Raw genomic sequence first — 8,408 nt, 5'->3', positions numbered from 1 at the left:
TGGATAGATAGATAGAGATAGATAGATAGATAGATAGATAGATAGATAGATAGATAGATAGATAGATAGGGATAGATAGAGATAGATGGAGATAGATAGATAGATAGATATATGTTTCTTTATTAGCCACACAGGGCTGCACATAGACAGGACAAATTACAAGGTAGAGCTTTTCTTTTGGGGGTAAAAAAAGGGGGGTTGGTTTTCGATCAAAAGGGATCGTAAAAGGAAAGAAAGAGGACAAAAAAAGGGAAGAATAAAATTTTAAAAAAAAAGGTGGGGGGGAAGGGAAAGGAAAAAAAATTGATCAATAGGGATCGTTATCACAGAAATGTCAATATGAATTGTAAAGGGGAGGACAGGTGAGGTTTACCCGTGGAAAGAATAGCCTACGGAAAAGACCGCGGTAACCTCGGTCAATGAAGTCACATGTTATATTTCTTTTCTTTTTTTTTTTGCAAATAAGCAACTCTGTATTAATTTTTACGGTTCATAGAATCATAGTCAAGGTGGCTTCGTCATCTATACGTGCCATCCTTGCTACATTCACCCATCTTTTTTTAAAACATTCACTAGACAAAACTTGCCTCTCTACTCTCACTTTCCTCTTCAAGTGATACTTGAAGAAGTTGATGAGAGATTGACCAGAGAGGAAAGTGTTTGTCTCTAATCCTTTCAGGCGCGTCCACCAGATACATTCTTTCGCCATAGCCACAAGTATAGATAGATAGATAGATAGATATAGATAGATAGATAGATAGATAGATAGATAGATAGATAGATAGATAGATAGATAGATAGACAGAGATAGACAGATAGATAGATAGATAGATAGATAGATAGATAGATAGATAGATAGATAGATAGATAGATAGATAGAAAGATAGATAGATAGATAGATAGAGATAGATAGATAGATAGATAGATAGATAGATAGATAGATAGATAGATATAGATAGATAGATAAATAGACAGAGCTAGACAGATAGATAGATAGATAGATAGATAGATAGATAGATAGATAGATAGATAGATAGATAGATAGATAGATAGATAGATAGATAGATATGACGAGTTCTCAGTTTCTAACTACCAAATTCACTCGCAAAATATTGCTCAGCCCGGGGTTAAGATAGGTGCCACACAGTGGGATTGAACCAGAAATCCATGGCCTTGCAGTACTACCGGGGAGCTCTACCGGCTCGAGGCAAGCTCTACAGACATGGAAGTGCTGTCAGACAGACCTGTCCGATGTGTGCGCAGGCCGATGAAACCGTTTTGCCTGTACTCGTCCAGTGTCAGTCCATTGCTGACCAGTGGAGCTTTGTCGAACAGCTGTTGTCACGTGTAGGACGGATCCTGTTATCAACCTTCCCTTTTTTTCTAGTGGAAGTAGATTGCTTTCCTGAAGAAGCGTATACTTTTTCCCTGCGAGGATGCCTAGTAACATTTTCCTTAAGAGCTTAAGACAAGCGATGGGTCGGTAATTGTCAAGCTCATTGCCCTTTGACTGATCTTTCATCAGCAATGTTTTCTTTCACTCTACAATCCATTCCGGAACTGTACCACTTTGTAGGCAATTGTCTAATTGCAACGCAGTTCTTTTGTGTGTTGACCTAAACCACTTGAGCCAGTAGCCGTGGATTCTGTCTGGTCCTGTCGCTTTTCAGTTTGGCAGCTTCGATACCTGTGTATTAACACCTTCCGTTGTTATGCGTACATAGTCCTGTCGTGAGTGATGGCGTTCGAATCTCACGAAATGAACCCACTCAGCACCGTGATGGTGGGAAACCTCTTGCCCCCAGATGTTATTCCAAAATTGGTTGGTTTCCTCTGCTTCAGGAGGTATACTATCCTTTGTATCTCCTCCTAAGCTCATAAAAAACTGCCTCTGGTTATTTGCGAATAATCTGTTTTGCTGGAACTGCGATATGCGATCAATGTAGCATTGCACCTTTAGCATATTTTCTCGAACACGTTTTAGGGTTTCGATAACAGTTTTGAACCCTTTCTTTTCTATTTGATATTTTTTCCAAGGTATGTATTCACACCTTCTTTTGTATGTTTCCATTGCCTTTTGGACCATTCCTCTTTACGCAAGGTTTTAATATCGCCTTCAGTTCTTCACTTCCATCATGGCTCCTTCCATCCACCTACTTTCCTCTCTTTCCAAACGGTTCACCTACTAAAAGCGGATATAGTCCAGTGCCTTGTTTCCGATAGATCTTTTGTTGGAATGTACCTCAGGATTCCATCAACCTTTTGAGTAGCGCATTTCACATTGTTACGATCAAAGCATCTGAAATTCACCGGCTTGGTCTCTGTTTTTGTAACTATTATATTCTCGAGTCTTATCATGAGGTCCCTCTATTCCTCGGTCCATATCCTCTCGTAATACTGTGTTCACGGCCTCCCCTCTACTACAACTTTACCTTACCTACTCATTCGCTGATCTTCACTTACATTATCCTCCTCCGTGTTATCACAACAACAAAAGCCTTTCCTGATTGTCTGAATTAGGATTTCATTCTTATCTGATTCATGATACCATTTTCATTATTCTGGAACATACTCAGCTAGTCCCAAAGTTCTAATGATCTTTTTCTGAAAGATTTACATTTGGCATCGCTCTTGTATTGCAAGGCTTGTTCATGGCACTTAATTATCTTTTTATTCATATCAACAGTCCACTTGCGTTTGCCAGCGCGTTGCATATTTTGACCAATAGAAGGACCACGACCGGGTGGAGTCTAGTCTTCTACTCCGTTGCCCTTTGAGGGAGATCTGGAGTCTTGGACATCCGAGGGAGTCTTCTCGTACATGCCGTTATTTGGGTTGGTATTATTTATCACCATTGCAACGAATGAGAATGATTTTCTACAGGGTTTGCTCCCCGTTTATTTGAGATTTTCATGTAAAGGGTCACCCGAAATACAACACCAGCTCTAACTTTGTTTCCGGCCAAGGCTTAGGAGTGCCACGTTCGCCCTGTGTGACTTGCTGCAGAACTTCCACCGTTGCAGAGGTTACACTATAGACTACACCTATGCTGAGGTTACACTAATTCCCGGCATTGTTCACATGGACAGCCGCATACAGAACTACATTATCCGATATCTCCTTTCTCTTAGATGTTAGGTGCGATTTGAAAGTGATGTAACCTCTCTTTCTGTCATGCAGAGTGAGTTCTCAGAGAATCCATTACTCATTTGCAATATCTTTCGGTGGATAGGCTCAGCATATGAAAAGAAATCGTTGCTTTTGTCCTTACTTCTGCAGCCACAGTGACAGTGTTGTTGTTGTTGTTGTTGTTGTTATTTCTGGTTATGCTATGATTTGTAGCCACAGGAAATGGACGGGTGGGCCGGCAGGTTGTTGGCAGGTTGTAGTTGCTTTCTGTGTTGTTGATTTTGTTATTGTAGTTGTTTTTTCTTGTCTCTGAGCAGCCATCTGTCGCCGTTGCATATTCGTTAGCTTTATACCATCTTTTTTCTGTTGTTATTCCATAGTGTTGGCATAGCTTCCAGTGTATGTAGGTCCCAACCCTGTCGTGTCTGTAAGTATATTCCTTCTTAGCCAGAACTGGACAGCCAGAGATAATATGATTTATTGTTTCTTGTCCATCACCACATATTCTGCAGTTACTTGTTATGTTTCTTTTCATTATATGTTTTTGGTAATTTCTGGTGGGGAGGCTTTGGTCTTGTGCTGCAATTAAAAATCCCTCCGTTCCTGCTTTGAGTCTTGAGCTTCTCAACCATTGCTGGGATTTTTCTCTGTCTATTTCTTTTGCTTTTAGTTTAGTCCGGTATTTGCCATGAAGGGGCTTTTCTTGCCATCGTTTTATCATGGTAAGTTGCTATTCTAGTTTTAGTTTGGCTTTCAATTGTTTTACAGCTTTTGTTGTTTCTTCTTCTTCTTCATATTTGTTAGATAGTATGATTTCTTGTTTGTATTTGTCAGCTTCCTTAAATACTGAGAACAGTTTTTTATTTTGCTCGTGTTTTGCGGCTATTTGTATCAGTTTTCCTTGCTTCCGAAGTAGGTACTTTTGCAGTCCTATGGTGGTTATTTTATAATAGTTTTCCAGCTGTATAAGGCCTCTACCACCTTCTATACGTTGTACATATAGCCTTTCTATGTCAGGTTTTGGGTGGTGCATCCTAGATCCTGTCATTATTTTTCTTGTTTTCCTGTCTATTTTGGTTAGTGCCAAGCAGAAAAGGAGTGGAGAGCGCGTGTCTCCCTGGAATATTCCTCTTCGAATGGGGATGACTTTGGTTTTCACGAGTCCCTCTTTTGTTAGGCGCTGTAGCACTGTCTGCCATTTAATCATAGAGTGTCTTATATATTTATAATTATTGGTGCTACTTTGTATATGGCTAATGTTCCGAGGATCCACGTGTGGAGAATACTATCAAAAGCCTTTCGGTAATTATTATTATTATTATTATCATTATTATTATTATTATATGTTTGACTTTTGCTTTATATTTGTACAAGTTGGCTCCAAGTCTCACCCGGAGACCTCAAGGGACAACAGGTTGGAAGTTCACGTTGTTGTTATGCCTAGTGTGCCATATATTTGGTTGTTTTTTGTGTTGTACTGGTGGATGTCTAAAAAAAAATGTTTGTTTTAAAACTTGAGATTACATAGAAAGTATTTTGCGTAGGATATGAGCAGTTCCCATGAGCACTATCTTTTGAATTTCTGCCATTTTGGGTTTTCCTGGTATCTGAGTTAGGTAGCAATCAGTCCCTTTCGCTATCATTCCCAGGGCACCTTTGACAACAGGTATTGTTTTAGTCTTCAGCTTCCACATTTTGCTGATTTCTATTTCAAGATCTTTATATTTGCTTAGTTTTTGGTAGGTCTTGACAGATACGTTTATATCGATTGGGACAGTCATATCAATGAGGAGGCATGTTCTTTGTTTGAAGTCTTTCAATATGATGTCTGGCCTATTTGCATCTATCTTTCTGACACTTTGAATGGGGAAGTTCCAGAGGAGTGAGATGTGATCATTTTCAAGCACTGGAGGTGGTTTGTGTTCCTACCAGTTTTTTTCATGGGATAAATCCAGGTTTTTGCAGATTACCCAGTGAATATATTGTGCAGCTCTATCATGCCTGTTGAGATACTCTGTAGGCGCTAGAAGACTGCACTTGGAGACAACATGATCAATGGTTTCATTTTGTTGTTGACATACACGACATGTTGGGCTACTGCCGTTCTTTAATATGTTGGTCTGGTAGTTCCTTGTTGGAAGGCATTGATCTTGAGCTGCTATGATAAACCCTTCTGTTTCAGATTTTAAGCCAGAGGCCATTAGCCATTGATGGGTCAGGGCTTTGTCAACATCTGCATTATTCGCTCTCTTTGGGTATTTGCCATAGAGAGGTTTTTCTTGCCATTTATCATTCAGAATATCTAAGGTAGCAGTTTTAGCACGGGTTTTCATGCGTTTAGCTTTTTCTGTGCTTGTTTCTTGTTTGTCTAATTCCGAAATTTGTTGTATTCGGAATTCACTTAGATATTCCTTTGCCTGTTTTGTTACTGAGTATGATGCTTTCTTGTTTTCATGTTTTGAGACAAGTTTTAACATCCAGTCCTCAGTGTTTTTCAGGTAGGTGTCTAGGCCAGTTGTAGCAATCTTCATTGTTATTGCCAATTGTAAAAGTCCACGGCCTCCCTCTTTTCTTGGCAGATAAAGTCGTTCTATGTCTGCCTTAGGGTGGTGCATTCTATGCATTGTCAACTATTATTATTATTGTTGTTGTTGTTGTTGTTTTTGTTGTTGTTGTTGTTGTTGTTGTTATTATTATTATTATTATTATTATTATTATTATTTTATTATTATTATATAGTAATAATAATTATAAAAAAGACATCGAAAAATACCTTAGGAATGAGAACCCAGGTTCGAAATTTCTCCATGACACCTGATGAAAGCTGGAGGGTATATCAGCCGAAACGTTTGTCAAAAACAAACAAGATGAGGACAAATATCCGTCAAATGTAAATAATGTAAAATTCTCAAGCATTACACCAGAAGATTTTGTCACAAACACTTACAAATCATTCAAACAACACAAAACACACACACACACTTAAAAACCCAATTCCCACAGGGATTCGGAGATTTTTGAGAGAATATCACCAAGAGAATTTTTGGTGAGTTACTGTTTGAAACACCCTAAGGCAACAGGAGAGACGGGCAATCCGCCCTTCCAAACAAAACCAAGTAAGCTTTTCTTTTCTTTTTCCGACAACATGGTCGTGTACAGAATAGGCAGCGTGAATGTACGTGGCCTGGGGTCGCCTTGGAAGCGGTCACCTGCTCAACGACTTCAGGTCACTGAATGTCGACGTGGTGGCCATTAGTGAAACCAGAATTTCCGACTCACGAGACTTCCAACCCATTTTTGGTGACTATGAAGGAGGTGGGGTTACCGCGATGGTTCAGAAGAATCTGGATCTGGCAATACGGACGATCTTCCTGGCTCCAGAAGGTAAGTCGGTAGTCCTGGACATGACAGACAGCGAAGGACATACTTTCAGGCTAGATGCCGTCTATGCGCCGACGGAGGCAGGTCGGCCAGATTTCTTTAGACTCTGGAAACTTTCCTGGGAACGTCCCGCTTTTTAGTGTTAGTGGGGGATTGGAATGGGGTTTTAGATGTGAGGTAGGACTGTGTGAGTTTAGCAGATAGGAGAGGACGGTGCAAAAGCCTCGCAAACATACTCAGACTATTCCAACTGTCTTACAGGTATAGACTGGATTTCCCGGATGTGCCAGTGTAGACCTAGTCAAACAGCATCGGGTAATTCATATCGTATTCCGTAGAGTAGCAGATAAGGAGATAAGGGTATTCCGTAGAGTAGCAGGTAAGGAGAGCATAGGTTGTCCACAGTTTAAAGTAGACGACAACACAGACCACAAATTCGTGATCTGTACAGTCGACTTAGATGGGCTTCTTAGACAGGGACCCGGTTACTGGAAGCTGAACACGTTGTTGCCGGCGCGTAAAAATGTCAGTGACCGGATTAGTGAACTAGTTAAAAGGGTGTTGATGAGGGCAATAATCAACAATAAATGGTGGTTCACCCTGAAAAGGATGATTAGAATAGAATCGATAAGGTTTAGCCAAGGACTAGCATTAGAAAGGAACAAAGTAGAGATAGAGCTGGTCAAGAAGTTAGACGAGGCTTTTAGAAAATGCAGCATGACTAATGTGTTCGCAGCAAGATTGGCACTCGACCGATTCTTCAACGCGAAACACGAAGGAACGAAGGTCGTTCAATAAGTCCGAGTAGTAGAGGCATGGCGTGGCAACAAATCCACGATCCGAGCCTTACCAGAACACAACAAGCAAACGATAGTTGATCTGAGAAAGATGTGTGCGGCCTTTCAGCGGCGCTTCGCTCGACTTTTGGGAGCAGCGGTGAGCCGGGTCACAGTATGGATTTCACGTCCAATCTCATCGGGCCGCCGCGGTTCTCGGCAACGGATGCGAAGCATTGCGAAAGGCCGATAACAGTCTATGAAATACGGAAAGCAATGGCTAGCTGCACGGTGAGTAATTCGCCCGGTTTGGATGGTCTGCCCTACGAGCTTTACGCTTACATGCCAGATTTGTTGGCGACCTTTTAGCAAACGTTTACTGCAGCTGGCAAGTGAATGGGAGGATTACCAGTTTTGTGAGCCAAGGAGCGGTGGCGTCGCTGAGAAAAGACCCGAACAAGGGGAATTAATATCGACAACTTTAGGCCCATAACTCTGCCGAATGCAGGGTTCAACATTTTTTGCCAAGATGTTAGCTGCGAGGTTGGCGCTTGTCGTCAGTATCTGGTAGGCGAGGCACAGACATGTACCTTGCCGACAAGATCTATTCGCGACAACCGCCACCTCATGAGATACATCACTGAGAAAGTTGCTAAAGAACCTGGCTCGGGTGAGGCCCTGATCAATTTAGATCAGTCAAAAGCTTTCGATAGGATCTACCATCCATACTTGGCGGCGGTCCTCAAGGCAGCTGATTTCGGGCCTGTATTCAGGAGCTGCAATGCACAACAACATCTGCTCAGTGGTCAGAGTGAAGGGTCACTTCTCAAAGCCGTTCAATATCATGCAATCCGTCCGACAAGGTTGCCTTCTCTCGTCTCACTTGTATGTACTGACTCTTGAGTCGCTACTTCACAAACTGGAGGCGTTGAGGGGAATCCCGCGTAACCTAGGTTGTGGGAGATGCGTGTTGGCATATGTCGACGATATCACCGTAGTGGTGTCTGATCATAAACACATAGAAATGATCGGCACCGCTCCCAAGGACTGTGAGGGAGTTTCAGGAGCGAGGATTAGCCAAGAAAAGTCAGTGGACTTGCGGCTCAGCACCTGGAGAAGCAA

This window comes from Octopus sinensis, linkage group LG1, assembly GCF_006345805.1.
Source record: "Octopus sinensis linkage group LG1, ASM634580v1, whole genome shotgun sequence".
Lineage (NCBI taxonomy): Eukaryota > Metazoa > Mollusca > Cephalopoda > Octopoda > Octopodidae > Octopus > Octopus sinensis.
Note: the sequence above shows the minus strand (reverse complement) of the source record.